Source organism: Podarcis erhardii (assembly GCF_964252035.2).
Source record: "Podarcis erhardii genome assembly, chromosome: 2".
Lineage (NCBI taxonomy): Eukaryota > Metazoa > Chordata > Lepidosauria > Squamata > Lacertidae > Podarcis > Podarcis erhardii.
The window spans coordinates 30815501-30832888 of record NC_138498.1 but is presented as its reverse complement, the minus strand read 5'-3'; the positions used below and the strand labels follow the sequence as shown (position 1 = coordinate 30832888).

Below are 17388 nucleotides of genomic sequence, written 5' to 3'. Positions count from 1 at the left end.
GGGGAAAACGGCTTCTACTTCACATGGCGATCAGAGGGTCAGAAACCATGACGGTCTGACAAACAAGAAAAGATAGAAGAACTGGTTAGGCTCAGCTCTGGAGGAAAGACAATTAAGGGCAGGGATGTGATGACAAGTCTTCACATATTTAAGGGACTGTCATCAGGGTGGAATGCTCACTCTCCCTTGCTGCTGAGGGTGGGACAAGAGGAGAGATGCTAAAATGCTGCATCAGTCGTGCTACCACTTCAATATGGCAGGAAGTGGGAGCTGGTGCGCCTCTTTGTTTGTAAAAAAAGGAACAGTGTGACATAGAGAGTTCCATGTCAGCAGTACCACTCTGGACCCAGTACACAAAGCAGCTGATTTGACTGTGCTGCTCTTCTGATTTCTCACTTTGGCAGCAGCCAGGACTTACAATGCAGTCTGCATTAGGGATGGGGGAGAAAGCCAATTCTGTTCACGTTTAAAGCGGAATGTATCAAATTTTCACTTTCTGAAGCAATATGAAAACTGAAACACAGACGCCCTTCGAAATATGCACTTATCCGGATTTTGTGACGCAGTTGTCCAACAAACCAATGTTTACAAAAACAGATATGTTAATTAAAAGTGCTCATATAAATGAATATAATAGGGAAGATAGCATTCCAAAATATATTGTATTGGGAGGAATTGCTTACAAAAATGTGTTTATTTGGATAAATTTGCACTAAAATGTTGCAGAATTTCATGGAGAGGTTACAAAAGAAAATTCCCAAACTGCTGCAGAAATGAATTTAAGATTGGGAAAATTAGAAACTGGGAGAACCAAATTGACAGATCCTTCCATCCCCAGTCAGAATCTCCAGGGAAGTTGCAGTCATCTCTTAGAAATGTAAATGTAAAGCTGGTCAGTACTGATGCACCCTGGGAACCAAAGACTCACACTGAAGTAAGATTTGAGATAAAATGTTAAACTGGAAGGGCAATAGGGATATAGGAAGGATTTCCCCAGAGAACAGATGAAAACTATTTGAGCGAGGGTCTCAAAAAAGCAAAGCATCTGTGCCAAAGATGATTCTTAAGAAAAGGTATATGTTTGCAGCTGTGGTCACCTGACTCCACCTGCGAAGATTGTGAGTGCAACCTGTACTCTGGAGAGGGTACAGACCGTTTGTCTGAGAAAATAAAGAGGCACAAAACACATCACTTTAAAGACTTGAGCTTCCATCTGAAAGAATGGCAGCAGCCAAGTTGCAAAGAGGTCCATGGAAATCAGCTACAAACCCACACAATTTTAACCAGCCTGTATTCATGTGTATGGGCTAGCAAAAACTCTCTCCCCGTTTCCAAAATCATCCTCGCCTATTTGCCTAGAGGGAGTTTTCATTTCTCAAAGGCTATCAGGAAGGAGAATATTTTTTTTTACAACAGTTGATATATCAGTCAACACTGTCCAGTATCCTATAGGTTGTAAAATGTATGTGCTTAGACCACATTAGGAATACTCTCCCAGGGATGCTTTGGATCGAGTGAAGTGAGCTCTGAAGACCTTTGTTAATTATCTCCTGACATCCAGTTCTGGGGAATCTGAGGTGGAAGCAGAGAAAGATTGTGAAAAAGACTGCAGGAACTCAGAACAAGTATCTGTACCGAGTTTGGGGAAGAAATGAGGAAACACCTCCCAATTGGGTAACGTAAATATTCTGGCAACTTAAAGAGGGTTAAAGAGGGAGTTAAAAGGGGATAAGAAAACAGCCAGAAGGCCTTCACATTCTCTGTGATCTACCTAACAAAATTTGTTTACTGAAACGTGCGTAGAAAAAAACGAAGGGCCATTAATGACTTCATAAAGTGGCTTCACCCCGGCTTTGTTCTTTGAGACAAAACACTGGAGGTAGCCATTATCAGCCATGAAGTCACTAACTGATGCAATGTGTTTCCCTGTGGAATGAATACATTTGGCTGGATTATAAAGGAGGAACACCATGATCAGCAGGGGGTGTGGGAGGCTATGTTTTGCTATACATGAGTTTAAATAAACCAACTGGTGCCCCCTCCCCTTGTAAAAAAAAAAAGTCCTTGGTGCCAAGGGGTTACATGATGCACACAGATTGCATCATATGGAAGGGGGAGGGGAGGAAAGTACAGGAACTGGAAACTTGCGAAGCACATTAAACAAAATATAAAATATATAGCATAATAGTAATGAATATTTGTGCTATATATGCAATAGGACTAATACTAACTAGTCGAACCCACAGTATTCTTTGTTATTACTAATTATTCTCTCTCTCTCTCACACCCACACCCACACCCATTGTCAGGGGATGCAAACTTGCTCTCGGTGCATCGAAACGTTTCCGCCACCAGCTCTGAGCTCTTGCTTCTTATGCAGTCATAGTTCACAATAGCTCCAAAATTAGAGGGGATTGGCTGCTGAAGCAACCTACACTTATCTCATCTCCAGCCATAATTTTACCTGCCCCCCGCTGCTTCGCTGTCCTAATCACTGGAAGCAAGTTCATTGTGCCCTGCCGGCATAGCACAACTGGCTCCATCTCAACATTTGTGTGTGTGTGTGTGCCTGAGACAGGGGGACATCCTCATGCTCAGAGAGTTCCCACCCAATCCTCTGGGATGATATAGCAGGGTTCCGGCTCTGTTTGATTTGCACAGGCAACTGAGCAACCTAGAGACTACAGAAATCTAGATCCATGTGCTTCTTCCAGCGTGGTGGGAACCCCTATAATTATGCCACCATATATGCAGCCTGCCTATATGATAAAACTGGCTTTGTTCATGCCTTCAGACCCCAGCTGCCCACTCCTCTCTTGCCCCAAAATCTTGCGCTTCAGCTCTTGTTACCATTGGCCCATTTCCGCCAATAATGTACATATGCGGACAGCAAAGGAAAGTTCACCCTCCCCACCACCTTCCTGTTTATTCATCATGTATGTCCTCTGGCTTACACTGACTTGCTTAGCCAAGTGTCTGCGGTACCTAACCTCATCCTATTATGGTATTGTTGAACACCCACAATCTTTTTGTTACCCAGACGGGCAGTCCTTTTATCCCCATTTTACTGACAGGCAATTAAGGATAAGGCAGTGTTTCCCTTTAGGGCTTATCAAGACAGTGGCGAAGTTCCCACACTCCTTGCTGAAAGCAGGAGGCTGAAAGGGCCTTCGGGAAAGTCCAGGTATTTTTAACTATGAGTTAGCTCTGCTATTGCATGAGCATGGGAAACCTGCTATGTCAGCTGCTGAGTCCACCCTAGATACTATGATGCTTCAGCCTAAAAGTCTTGCAGGAACAGGACCAGGCAAAGGCACCTGTAGATCTGGACTGCAGGGTTTAGGGGACTATACCGGAAGATTATGTAACTGTCATGAAGGCCATTAAACAAAATTCTTTCTTGCCTTTTGGAGTTCTTGTGCTTTTATTTAAATGCACAGCATGCAGAAATTCAACAAATAAACCCGCCCCCCCTCACCTTTACAGCATGGAACATAGGCATAGCTGTCAACATTTCCCTTTTTTTAAGGGAAATTCCCTTATTCCGAATAGGATTCCTCGCAAGAAAAGGGGAAAGTTGACAGCTATGAACATAGGAAGGAGTCTGACCATTGGGTCCATCTACCTTGGCACTGGCTACACTTGGAGTGGGGAACCCCTTTTCAGGCCATGGATCCCATGCCAGGGGGTGGGTGTCAAAATCAAAAATGGTAATAAATAATATTTTTAATAAAAAATATTTTGACGAGGTAATATTTCATATTTTTTTATTAATTATTATTATTAATGGTTATTTGTCAAAATAAAAATAAAATAAAATTATAAAAAAGCAAAAATGGTTGGAGCAACGGATGTAAATTTTACATTTGAGCAGTGGGCTGTTTTCTTCACACTCTCTCACTGGAAGCCCCTCTGTATCCTGCTTCCAGACAAGCATAATTGTTGATTACAGTTGCTCTTCAAATAATTCATATACTTCTTCCAATCTCCTGTAAATCTCTGGTCCCGCAGGTTTTGAATCCTTCCTGTCATTTTGTCCAATTCTGCATAGTCCATTAATTTCGTCTGCTATTCTTCTTTCCTCAGAATCTCTTCTTGTTTCCATTTCTGGGCTAACAATACTCTTGCCACAGTTGTTGCATATAAAAACATCTTGCCTATTAATATCCTGACCTATAATACCAAGTAAAAATGCTTCTGTTTTTTTAAAAAATGTATATTTCAATGTTTAATGTTTTTATTATGTTTTTATATATGTTGGAAGCCGCCCAGAGTGGCAGGGGCAACTCAGTCAGATGGGTGGGGTATAATAGCAGTAGTGACAGTAGTAGCAGGAGCAGCAGCAGCAGCAGTAGTAGTAATAATAATAGAATAGGATGTCACTGTTTCCATCAGAGAATTGTTGGAGGTTATGTCCTCATCGAGAGCTCAAAAGTGCCCATGTGACAGCACCCTAGCCAAGGTCTCCACCCATAAAAGTAGAAGCCGGCAACACCTGGATTCCAGGGTGTTGGCTCGTGTGTAAAGACCTTAAGTGACTTATTAATAGCACCAGATAAATTAAGTACCTCGTAGGAGGGAGTCACCGTCAACCTGGAAGGTGCCCACAAGCTCAGTAATGGCTACCTTTGAAGTGATGCAAGAATGATTATTACAGAGCAGCAGACAAACTTAATGGGGCCATTTCAGGCAGAAATGTTCCCTCTCCCCAGTTCAGCGTTGGCTTGTGGGAGAGCCAATAAAAACAAGTGTAGCTCCCTTTCCAGTCTACCCTCTTATAAGGGTAGCTCAGGGGTGGAGAGCCCTGGGCCCTCCAAAAGCTGCCAGACTACTCCTCTCATTCTCCCTGGCCACTGGTCCCGTGCTGGGATGGGACTGGTGGGAACTGATAGCTCAGCTGATCCCCATATGGGGCAGCTGCATATTCTTGCATCAGAGGGGGTTGGACTAGATGATCCTCAGGATCCCTTCCAACTCTATGACTCTATAAGATACGGAGAACGACAGATTACCCATCCCAGCTCTACCTTCATTTCTAAGCCCCAGCTGTCAACTCAAAATAGGAATGGTTTTTGTTTTTTTAAATGGAAAGGCAGCTTATAAATGTTAATAACTAAATCAAAGCCTAACAACATTGTGAAATTTGCAGCTTATAGGCTTAATCGATCTGAACAAACCTTTCAACCATCTGCCTGCCCTTCAGGTTGTGAGTTGTGAGTGGGAGAGAAAGAATTTCTTGTAAATGCTTCCATCTTGACCTGTACATCCTTTTTATTAGATGCGGACTTCTTTGCTGTGGTTATTAACATTTATCTGAAGAACACCTGATGCTGTGAGATTAGTAGTAAGGGCTGGGGGTTGAGAAGACGTTGGAGGGAAGAAATGCAGCTTCCTTGGTTTTAACCTCAGACATCAAATTTGAAAACTTAAGTTGGCTCTTCGTAGGAAAGGCCACTTCCTCAGGGGCCTGATTTATCAGGTCATTGGCAGCAAAAGAATGTGCTTTTAAAGGGCCTGGTCCCACAGCCCCTTAGCCCTGAGGCCCTTGTGGTGGCATCCACTGGTATCACAGTGCCTTGAGACGGCCCTCATGGAGTCGGTCACAAGGCCCCACTGTCCCCTCCAATTGTTTTTAAAATACTTTTTGACCTGAGGATTTGTTTGGCTGGAATTGCCTGGTTTGGGGGTGGGGTGGCCTGCTTTTTTATCCATGTTCTGTTTGTTTCAGGGTTTGTAGAAATTTGCCTGTTTTTCTTTGGAGAGGAGGTTCTGAGCATTATCAGTTTTTCTTTTGTGAAATTGCTATTGTGTCCTCAATGGTTTCTTAGATTTCCAAATGTGCGCACTCTCTGAGAAAGGTTGGCGATCCCTGTACGACCAACATTGTTTTAAAGCAGACACCTTGGCTATTTTTTAGCCACCCCACAGCCTGAGGTAGCCGCTATATGACTGGAGCGTCCTACTTAAAGAAAGAAGAAGCTGTCACTGATTTTGGAAGGAGCGAGTGTGGCCTGCTTAGCACAGCATAGTTGTCAAGCAAACCAACATAGCAACCATCCAATCCGGCAAATGGAGGAGATGCATGTAGTTTGATGGTTTGCGTTTGCTGCTTGCAAGTTAAAGCGAAAACATAATTGCTTCCGCGAGAAGATAATTATTTTAATAAAATTCATTTAGCACAGATGCGTCCCAGAGAGGCAGCCTGATAGGAACAAAACATAGCAGTTTGTCAGGGAAAAAAGAGAAATTGTCTTTGCTTGATCTTTCCCCCATTCTTCTCACAGAGTCATAGAAGTGTAGGAAGGGACCTCCCAAAAGCCATCCAGCCCAACTCCCTGCGATGCAGGAATCACAGCTAAATAATAAAAATGATAATAATTGTTATTTATTAAATTTGTAAACTCCCATTCCTCTGAAGATTGCAGGGCAGTTCGCAGCATGAAAATAGAAAATGAGAACACACAAAATATACATTTAACAAACCAACCAACCTCCCCCCCCCCAACACATTTTAAGGGACGCAGAATGTTTAATCAGCCCAAAGCCTGGTTATCAACAAACATTTTTACCTGGTGCCTAAACACATGCCAGGCAATCTTCCCTGGGGAGTAAAGGTAAAGGGACCCCTGACCATTAGGTCCAGTCGCGGACAACTCTGGGGTTGTGGCGCTCATCTTGTTTTATTGGCCAAGGGAGCCGGCGTACAGCTTCCGGGTCATGAGGCCAGCATGACTAAGCCGCTTCTGGTGAACCAGAGCAGCGCACGGAAACGCCGCTTACCTTCCCGCCGGAGCGGTACCTATTTATCTACTTGCACTTTGACGTGCTTTCGAACTGCTAGGTTGGCAGGAGCTGGGACCGAGCAAGGGGAGCTCACCCTGTGGCAGAGATTCGAACCTCTGACCTTCTAATCGGCAAGTCCTAGGCTTTGTGGTTTAACCTACAGTGCCACCCGCGTCCCTGGGGAGAGCATTCCACAAACAGGGAACCAGGGCGTGGTTTGTAAAAGAAAGGTCCTGGGGTTCAGATGGTACTGTATGGCAAGCTTCTGCTCTGACTTCAGAGGCTGCCCCTAAGCCCTGGCATATGGCAACTAGCTGTGGTTTTTGCTATCACCATCTCTCTCTCCATTTTCTCTCACTCTTCCTTTTGGACCAGTGTGCTGGTGAGAGACAGATTGTTCTTGCTAGAGTTCTGAACTGGTTCCTTGCAGAGGGCTCCCCCCCATTTCTACCATCAGTTTCAGCACCCCTCACCTTTCCCCCTCACACCCAACTTCAGGTCTCTTCCCCCTTCACACACACACACACACACACACACACACACACACACACCTGCAGGAAGCCAGACAGACTGCAAGCTCCCTACCCCTGACCTAAAGGCCACAACCCTAAACTTAAATCCCTTTAAATCAATAGGACCTACTTCTGGGTAAGGGGTTAGGAAAGGCTGTTTTTGATGAAGATTGCACAGGATTAAAAGACAGCGAAGAGATGGCTTTCATAGTACATTTTTTAGAGTCAAAGGAGCATTCATATAATCAAAGAATCACAGAATTGAACAGTTGGAAGGGACTCCAAGGGTTATCTAGTCCAACCCCTTGCATTGCAGGAATTCCTGCAAGTTATGTTCCATGCTTTGATGCCCATGGGTTGTAAAACCAGGCTAGGAGGAACAGACTCCCTTGCTACCTCCCTCCCTCCCTTGTATATTTTGAGCCATTTGCTCCATTGCTCTGTGAACAAGACATCTGCAAGCTGATTAGGGCTGCAACCTTGTTACAAGGGAGTATGCCCCATTGGCCGTAGTGGGACTTCTCAGTAAGTCATTTTGGACTCACAGCTGTCCATGAAGGCGCAGGTTAATTCTGTGTCCAGGGCGGCTGTCTACCAGCTCCACCTGGTACACAGACCCTACCTACCCAGCCAGATGGACGGGATATAAATAATAAATTTATTATTATTATTATTATTATTATTATTATTATTATGCATAGGATTCCAGTGTATGTTCATGGTTCGTTATCTTGACTTCTGCACACCAGTTGGACAAACCACTCTTCCAAAACTAAAGTCAACCAAGGTGAATTCCTGGAACATTAAAGCATTCCACATCAAAACAAAAAACAAACCAGCCCATGGGTTGAAGCTGTAAAACTTGTTTCATGACAACACTTGTAAAATATTTCCCCATTCAAAGCCAGTAAGGCAAGTTACAAGAAAGGAGATTCCGACTAAATACCAGGAAGTGATATCTGACAGTAAGAGCTGTTTGGCAGTGGGACAGACTCCCTCTGGAGGTGGTGAACTCTCCTTCCTTGGAGGTTTTTAAGCAGAGTTTGGATGGCCATCTGTCATGTATGATCTAGTTCAGAGCCTTGCGTTGCAGGAGGTTGGCCTAGATTAGGGTTACCAGACGTCCCTGTTTCCTGGGGACAGTCCCCAGATTGGCAAATCTGTCCCCAAATTCCGTCCCTGGAATGTCCCCAGATTTGCAAATCTGTCCCTGGGAAATGTGGCAGTGGCAGCCTCAGCAGCCCGGAGCCAGGCTGGTAGCGCAGTTGGCTCTGGCTGGCTTCAGGAGTTGCTTGCTGCCGTGGCGCCCGCCATTTTTCCTCGCCGGAAGTCCCCATATGATGTGTCTTGCGTGCATAGGATGTGTCTTGTGCCATCTCCTGCCCCTTTCCCCCTTTGTTTTGACTGATCAGGGGGGGCTCATGAGTTGTGGGCGGGCGGCCGTTGCAGAGTTTTTTAAAAACTCTGTGCATTTATGTTTCACGGGGTGTGAAAGAAGGACTTTGCACCTTTATACAATATGCATGTATGCTTGGGCCCAGGGTCTTTTACCTCACCATCTCCACTATTGACTCCCTGTTGCTACTCAGCTTAAAAAAAAAAAGTGTCCCCAGATTCATTGAAAAAGATCTGGTAACCATACCCTAGATGACCCTTGGGACCCTTTCTAACCCTTACAATTCTACAAGAATTGCTGCTGATGTGTGGAAGGTCAGAAAACATTATTAGCTAGCGGGGATGAAGGAGGTGGAACCACAGTGTTGTACAGGTACCTCCTAGAATAGCAGACCCCTTCGGAAAGAAATCACTAATAGGAAACCTGCCACAATCATTCATCTGCCTAGGTAGCGAAACAGTGAAAACACAATTAGTTCTCCTAATGAAGAAACCACTGCCTTTGACTTACTAGCTGCAGAATATTTATCAGTCACATCTGAGCTACCCCTTCAAAGGCCTCTATTACATAGCTATTTTTTTCACTATACTTATGGTGACCAAGGAGCGGAATGCCAATAATATGTATCCTGTTTGGAGTGACCACAATTATAATCAAGTATTAGTCATGGTAGTTATGATTAATACGATGTATTGGAAAGCTTTTCCATGATCACATGCTGTCATTGACTGTAGTAGCATTTTATCACTGGTGTTAGACCATTGGTAATTTTCTTACTGGACAATTAATTATGACCCCTTTTACTTTGTCATCAGAAAGCTGTTGTGAAGATTGCAATGAAAGTAATATACTGTACACCAATGAAATTAATATGCACCAAGGCCAGTTCAGAGGGTTGTTCAAATAATATTCCTAGGGCATCTTGAGAATTTTAAACATCAAAACTCATAAAATAAAAATTTGTGGGAGCTTTAGAATACACCAAAGATAACCCAAAAGTAGCCTGCAGTGGAAATCCAAGCAAATATTTAATTGAGCTGTCATGTAAAAAAACAAAACAAAACACAGAGACCTGCTGATAGTTTCACTTGCAATTGTTGTCATCAAAAGTTGTGTGTGTCTTTATATCTCATGCCCATAGCAAACCCATGGGCCCCACACCTGCAAAATTCCCAGAGTTATCTGGTCCAAACTTCACTGTATATCTTGACTCAGTTGCAAGTATATCTTGACTTGAGCTGCAAAATGTACTCCCAGCCTCCTTCCTCTTCACTGTCTGGAGAACAGCATCACCCAGGAGGATGCAGAAGGTGAGGGGCCACCTCTTAGTAGCACAGCATGTGCTTTTGATGGAAGGGGTCCTAGAGAGCTGCTGCCAGTCACTGTACAGGCAACGCTGAGCTAGATGGCGACAGATGATCTTACTCGGTTCAAGACAGCTTTCTCTGTATGGAATTATTTAGACACTGTAAGGTAACAAGGCTAGTTCAGGCTGTATGTTTTCCTTGGTAAATTGCACCAACCTTCCTATTTTCCTCATGAGTGCGCTTGAAAGAACTACTGTTAACAACGTATGTCAGAAACGTGTAAACCTGGTTTTCTAGTTCCAAGACTGTGGGAATGCCTGCAGCCATGGATGCTTTCGAATAAACACGCTAGTTGCTCACATGAGTGCATACCGAGGAATACACAGGAAAGTTCATGCTAGTGAAAATTAATACCACCAATGGCAGTCCTTAAGCTTTAGCAAGCCAAGGTTGCCTCCCTTCCATTTTGAATGGCAAGGTCACAAAACCATGGTTTGGTTCATTCGCTAATGTGTAATTAGTGATTACAAAAACAATGTAATGGCAATGACAGCGATGGCAATGTGTGGCACACTGCTAATTTAGCTTCTCCTATTATTTAGCACATCATGTGCAATAGAGCTTTCAAAGTGCCTACACACCAGGCCATCCTGTGGCACAATGGGTTGGTGTGTCTGGCTATGATTCTATGATCTCTATGATAATGTGGGCAGTTGCCTGTAGATATGCAGTTAAACATGCTGTAGTGAAAGCTGTGCTCTTCCTATTCATTGAACAGATGAAGCCTCCTTTCACTGTGTCAGAGCGTTGGTCCATCTTCCTTAGCATCACCTATGTTGGCTGGCAGTGGCTCTCAAAGCCCTTGGCAAGAGGCCTTTCCCAGCCATGCCACCTCAAGATCATTTAACTGGAGAGGCTGGTGGAGCTGAATTTGGGGCCTGAGCTGAAAGGCACCCGTACAGCAAGAGCGAATGGTCATTGTGCTCACTGGGGTTAAGTACAAAAACACTCGCTACAGTGGTTTGTAGATTCTACTAGGAGCTGTTTGCTCAAGTACAAACAACTGAACCCATGTTTCTCAGGCCAATGGGAAAGGATGGTATCTCTCTCAGGGATCATAGGTCCTTACTGCTCTCTCAATTAAGTTTTCATTTAATTCATATTATTTTTGTTGCTTTTTGCAGCAATAATAATATTTTAAAAAAGAAAGCTCAGAGCAGCAGGATTCTGTACCTCTCCTCCTCACTGGACAGTGGGGGCACAATTTGGGGAGGAGATGGGGTGCTCTTCTGACATTTCAGCAACAGTAATACAGCTCTGAGGCTGCTAGGTCCTGCAGTGCTATATTCAAGCGCAGTATTTCAATGAATCAACAGAAACGGCGGCTGACTGCCCTAGGACTGACCGGCTCATTGGTGTCTTTGGAAAAAGACGAGCCTCCTGACGGTTATAACCCGAACAAACATCCCTCTGCTCCTTATTAGGGGCTGCAGCTGCCGGAGCATAATTCATTACAGATTTGCCAGCCAGCAATAAAAGGTGTGTGTGAGTGTGTATGCGCCCCAAAAACTGCAGTCCATGAGCTGCACAAGAGGAGAAACACAGGCCAAGCACTCTCCGGTGCTCCTTATTCCTCTGTACTCTGAAACTCCTGTACAGTGGTACCTTGGTTCTCAAACACCTTGGTACTCAAAAAACTTGGAACCCAAACACTGCAAACCCAGAAGTAAGTGTTCCGGTTTGCGAACTTTTTTTGGAAGCTGGACGTGCTCCGTTTTGAGTGTTACGCTTCCGATTTGAGTGCCACACTTCCATTTTGAGTGTTATGTTTAGTGTTTTGCTATTTATTTTGCGTTTTTGTGGCTCTTTTTTTGTGTGTGACTGTGTGAAACCCAGCTCAGCTACTGATTGATTGATTGATTGATTGATTGTATGACTGCAGCACATTGTTTATTGCTTTCATTTTATGGATCAATGGTCTTGTTAGACAGTAAAATTCATGTTAAATTACTGTTTTAGGGGTTGTTTTTCAAAGTCTGGAACGGATTAATCCATTTTGCATTACTTTCTATGGGAAAGCGAGCCTTGGTTTTGGAACGCTTTGGTTTTGGCATGGACTTCCAGAACGGATTAATTTTGAGAACCAAGGTACCACTGTACTCTGCAAGAACAGATATGAATGTTGTCGCTCAGTGTGACAACAGTGTCTCAAAAGAATAAGTGTGGGTGCCAGCCGTCTGAGCAAGGGCTAGAGGCCCCACCCCCTGGGACTTGGAATATTGGGAGGCCTGGATTTTGCTGTCAGCTCAGACTCCTCAGAACATCTCTGTCATCTCCTCATAGTGTCAGAGGGCTGAGCTTAGGGAGCTGAGTTCAAGTTCCTCTCTCAGTTAGGCCACAGATTCATCACACAAAGTTTCCAGGGAGAGCAGACATCCGTAGCATGGGAGCAACTGTGGCCTGTTGTTGTGATGAGAAAGAAAATCTTGTTACAACTCCCAAGTCTTAAGGGCGGAATGACGACTTCAGAGAGGAGAAAGCCAAATACAATGATGGTAGAAAAGTTGTTGGTCTGAGCAAAGGTTCAGACCCAGGCTTGTTTTCCACGCAAAGGAAAAAAAGCACTTCTAATAGCTGTGAAGTAGAGGAAAGTTCAGCAGGGGAAGCTTTTCTTACTTCTGCTTAGTAAGCTGCACTTGCTGAAAAATTCCTCTTCCACAAAACTATTGTATACCACTTAGATTTTTAAAAAATTATTATTAAAAAGTGAAGAGTTTAAAAATATTTTTTAAAATAAACTAATTTAAACTGCAGGCCTGTTGCTATTCTTTGAGAGATCCTAGAGAGATAAAAGAGGAAGACAAAATAATTAAGTTAAATTGAGCCTTATGTTGCAGGTTGAGATCAAAGGTACGTAGATCCTGCCCTTGACAAAGTTGCAGATTTCTGCTTTAGACTAAAGCGTATGAGGTCACTTTCACAGCTAAAACAATAGAAGAAAAAGCTTAAGTGCTTAGTGTGAGCTGGGGATCCCCTAGTGTCGAGTACTGGAATCTGTTTCAGAAGCTGATGTTGCTCCCCCCGCCCCCCCAAACCCCTGATCTTATCACACAGCAGAGCAGGCAGAAGGTTTTCCCATACAGTTGGTGTCTTTGTGCAATGAATGCACATTTGTGACTTCTTGTGACCAGCCCCTTCCTCTCCCTGCAATGTTGTGCTTCTGTTGTTCGAACAAGGCTTTTTCACAACCGCCAAAGGACAATGTTTTATAGCTGGGAGTGGGTGGGATGTTACTCTCCCCCCGCAAAACACTCCAAACCATTGCTATAGTGGTTGCTGGATAGAATACAATTCTGTGAGCGTTGTCATCAATATATGGGGTATTGCCTGTGACTATTAGCAAAAGCGACACAAACCCCTTCCCCAATACTTGTAAAGGTAAAGGGACCCCTGACCATTAGGTCCAGTCATGACTGACTCTGGGGTTGTGGCACCATCTCGCTTTATTGGCTGAGGGAGCCGGCGTACAGCTTCCGGGTCATGTGGCCAGCATGACTAAGCCGCTTCTGGTGAACCAGAGCAGTGCACAGAAACGCCATTTACCTTCCCGCCGGAGCGGTATCTATTTATCTACTTGCACTTTGACATGCTTTCGAACTGTTAGGTTGGCAGGAGCAGGGACAGAGCAATTGGAGCTCACCCTGTCGCAGGGATTCGAACCGCTGACCTTCTGATCGGCAAGTCCTAGGCTCTGTGGTTTAACCCACAGCGCCACCCACATCCCTCCCCAATACCAATACCTGTACGAGTCTGCAAATTTCAAAAGTTTAAATAATATAAAAATTCCAGTGCCTGTGCGTGCTAACTTCTGGCATACACATCTATCCACATTTCAAAAGCGAGGGAAGCGAGGGAACAGTGCTATAGAGATCACCCTTCAGCTATCCCCCACCCCATTAAATATGTGAGGATGGGGACATCATATTATTGGTGAACCAAGGCTTGCTACGGTGTCACACAAAGGATAGGATGGGGCTGGGTCATGCTTCACTCCATGTTGCAGGCAAGTGCTGTGTTCTGTCTCCAGCGGCAAGCTGTTTGGTGGTGAAACTAACCCCTTCCTTCCCTATTAAAGCAATTAAAACCTGTTCAGCACACTTTCAGTAAGAAGGCACTCAATCCGAGAGGTCTCCATATTATCTACCACTGCAGGAGACAGATCTCTTTCTGGAGTTAGTCCTTCACTGGTTGTTTCACTAACAAACAAACAAAGACGATGCTTTATACCGAACCACACCATTGGCCCATCCAGTTCAACACTGCCTACTGTGGTTGGCAGTGCCTCTCTAAGATGTGAGGACCTTCTGAATGCAAAGCAAATGGCTTGGACATTGCGCCCCTGAACCTCATCAATGCTCAAGATGATATGCATTCTTTTTAAAGAGCCAACTGGCTGTGTAAGTCATGCTGGGTGGAAATCTGCAAGAGGTATAGAAAGAACCAGATAGAAACTTCATAATCTGAGATGGCCTGTTTGTGATTCCTGGGTGTGGTGTGGAAAAAACAAGTTATTAGGCTGTTGCATAACACTCTGCCTGAGAACTTTCTAGGACACCTGGATAGACCATTGATGGGAGGCGAGTGCTGGACTTGACAAAGCTTTTAGTCAGGTCCATCAAGGAAACCTTAGACGCTCTTGTGCTGCCGCTGTGAAAGAGTCAAACAGAATTAGGTTGAGGACTACAGTGGAAGGAGGTGTTGCCGTGGCCTTCCAAGTTGTGCTCATTTAACAGCTCCTCTTGCGGTACTCGGACTTACAGTTTCCTCACTCACAAGGGCTCAACAATTAAAGTAGTCATTCACTAGAGCAGAGGACCTAGGCTAGCACAGCATGTTCATTTATAGCACCGGGAGATGGCCATCTGCACAGAACGTACCGCTCTGCTGTGCTTCACCTTTCCAATACAGCGAGATCATGTTCTCAGCTGCTGTAACGAAGCTCACTGTTAATGATTCCAGGAGCCCTGCGGCCTATAATTGTGGCACCCCTTACCGCCAGAGACTGAAGCATGAATCATCTCAAAGTTCAAGAAGAATTTAGGCGACTTCTCTTTGGAATATGGCATCTTTTCTCCTTATGAAACAGCGCGTGTAACAGGCAAATTAGTATGTATAAGTAACATGGTGAAGCCTATGCCTGAGTGGGATTCATTCAGAAGGCCAGAGCAGGAGCATTATTTAGGGTTAACATACGCCCAGAATTTCCTGGAAACAGTGTCGGAGCAGAAATAGCTCAAAAATGTCATTTTTTTTGTTAGTTTTTTTTTTTTTTTACAATTCCCATCATCCCTAGCTAACAGGACCAGTGGTCAGGGATGATGGGAATTGTAGTCTAAAAACATCAGGAGGGCCAAGTTTGCCTATGCCTGTCCTGGAAGGCTTCAAGATCTCTCCAGAGATGGCATAGCTCTCATCTGTTTAGCTCAGGGATGGGAATCCTGCAGCCTTCCTGATGGTAGCTGGTATTCAAACTCCCATCAGCCCTGGCCAGATTGTCCAGCTTTTGAATTTTTATTTAAACAAAATGTATATTTAAAAAAATGTATATACCACTTACCCGATACCAATTAAAGCAAACATTAAAAAGGAAGCTGACTTTAAAAAATCAGAATGTTAATAAAACCAGTAATTCTAAAAACAAGCATGCATAATAAAATTACCTGTTAACATTGCGAAAAGGCTTTAGCAGGTGCTGAAAACAATTCAGTGAAGGTGCTTGCCTAACACCAATGGGCAGGGACTTCCAAAAAGTAGGTGTTGCCACACAGAACATACATTATATGGAACTCGTAAAACGGCCGGTTTCGGAGATCAAAGCAATCAAATGGGCCCAGGGGGAGTAATGTGATCCTTCAAGTAAACTGGTCCTAAGCAGCTGAGGGCTTTATATACTAACACCTTGAATTTGGCCTGGTAACAAATTGCCAGTCAATGCAGATCTCTGAGCAGGGGTGTAATACACTGCGAGAGCCTCACTCCTGTCGGCAACCATACTGCAACATTCATCACTAACTGTAATTTCTGCAAACAGAGCCCTACATGTACAGCATAGAACTGATCCAGTCTTGAAGTTACTAATGCGTGGACTATTGTGGTGAATATATCCTGATCTTGGAATGCACAGGCCATCGTCAGATGATGAAAGATGTAGTCCAATAACTTTGTGTGTGTGTGTGTATGTGTGTGCATATGTTTCTTTGGTCTAACAAACTGATCATGGAAACTCACATGTCAAGCTTATGAGCCATTTAGGCTGAAGTGTGTATTAGAAGTAAAGTAGGAAAGACTTGTGTTACACCGACACGACCAGAATGGCAGAAGACATTTCCACCAGTACTGAACAAAGTGGACCTCTAAGAGGTAGAAGTAAAGAGGGGTGGGTGGGTGGGTGTGGGTGGGTGTGCGCGCGCACGCGCAAGAGAGCAAGAAAGAGAAAACGAGTGCTATGATTCTCAGTGATCCAACAGAGGAAAGGGTGTCCTGTTTCTTCACAGAGGGCTTGGGTGGAGACCAAGCTGTAAGAAGGGAAGACCTCAACTTTCCAGAAGCTGGTACAGCCTAAGATAATGTATAAATAGTAATGCAAACACATTTTTTTTTACTTTCTATGTGTTTTGCTTATATGTATTAGTGAAAGACTGTCACCTATAATTATTTGTGTATTACCATGTGTTTATTGTTGCCAAATTATTGAGATTTAAAATAGAATAAAAACATTAAAAAGAAAAGAAAAGTCACAACATTATTTCACTTTTCCTCATGGGAGCCTGAAAAACACACCTGTTTGTATGCACATTCTTAGAGCTCTCATGGTGGAGTTGTTTTGCTTTGAGACATAAGTTATGACTTCATAAGGGCATACAGTTGTACCTTGGATCCCGAACGCCCTGGAACTTGGACGTTTTGGCTCCGAAATGCCGTAAACCCAGAAGTGATTGTTCTGGTTTGCAAACATTCTTTTGGAACCCGAAATCAGACGGGGCTTCCGCAGCTTCTGATTGGCTGCAGGAGCTTCTGTTTGACTTCCACGGTACAACTGTACAGGCAAACTCCATGGGTTCAATAAGCAATCTTCTGTTGTTTTAAGCAAGAAACACCCCCCAAAAAACATTTTCCAACATATTTTGGGAAGGGTGTGTGTGTGTGTGTACACTGCAGCTTATTTTGATGCCCCCCCCCTTTATTTAGGTTCACTCTTTGGCATTTTCTGCCTCTCAGTCCAGTCCTCCAAAAAGAAAAAAAAGAAAAAAAACTGGACTGGGAATTATCAGTTGAGTTGCATGACACACACACAAATGCACACATGCCACAAAGGGCTGAGAGATGTGCC

General features: G+C 44.0%; 1 long non-coding RNA gene across 1 annotated transcript in view; it reads left to right on the top strand.

Annotated features, from left to right (window-relative positions):
- The window catches only part of LOC309335166, a 722355-nt gene that overhangs the window by 652679 nt on the left and 52288 nt on the right, over positions 1 to 17388 (top strand). The gene's annotated exons all lie outside the window — the stretch shown is intronic.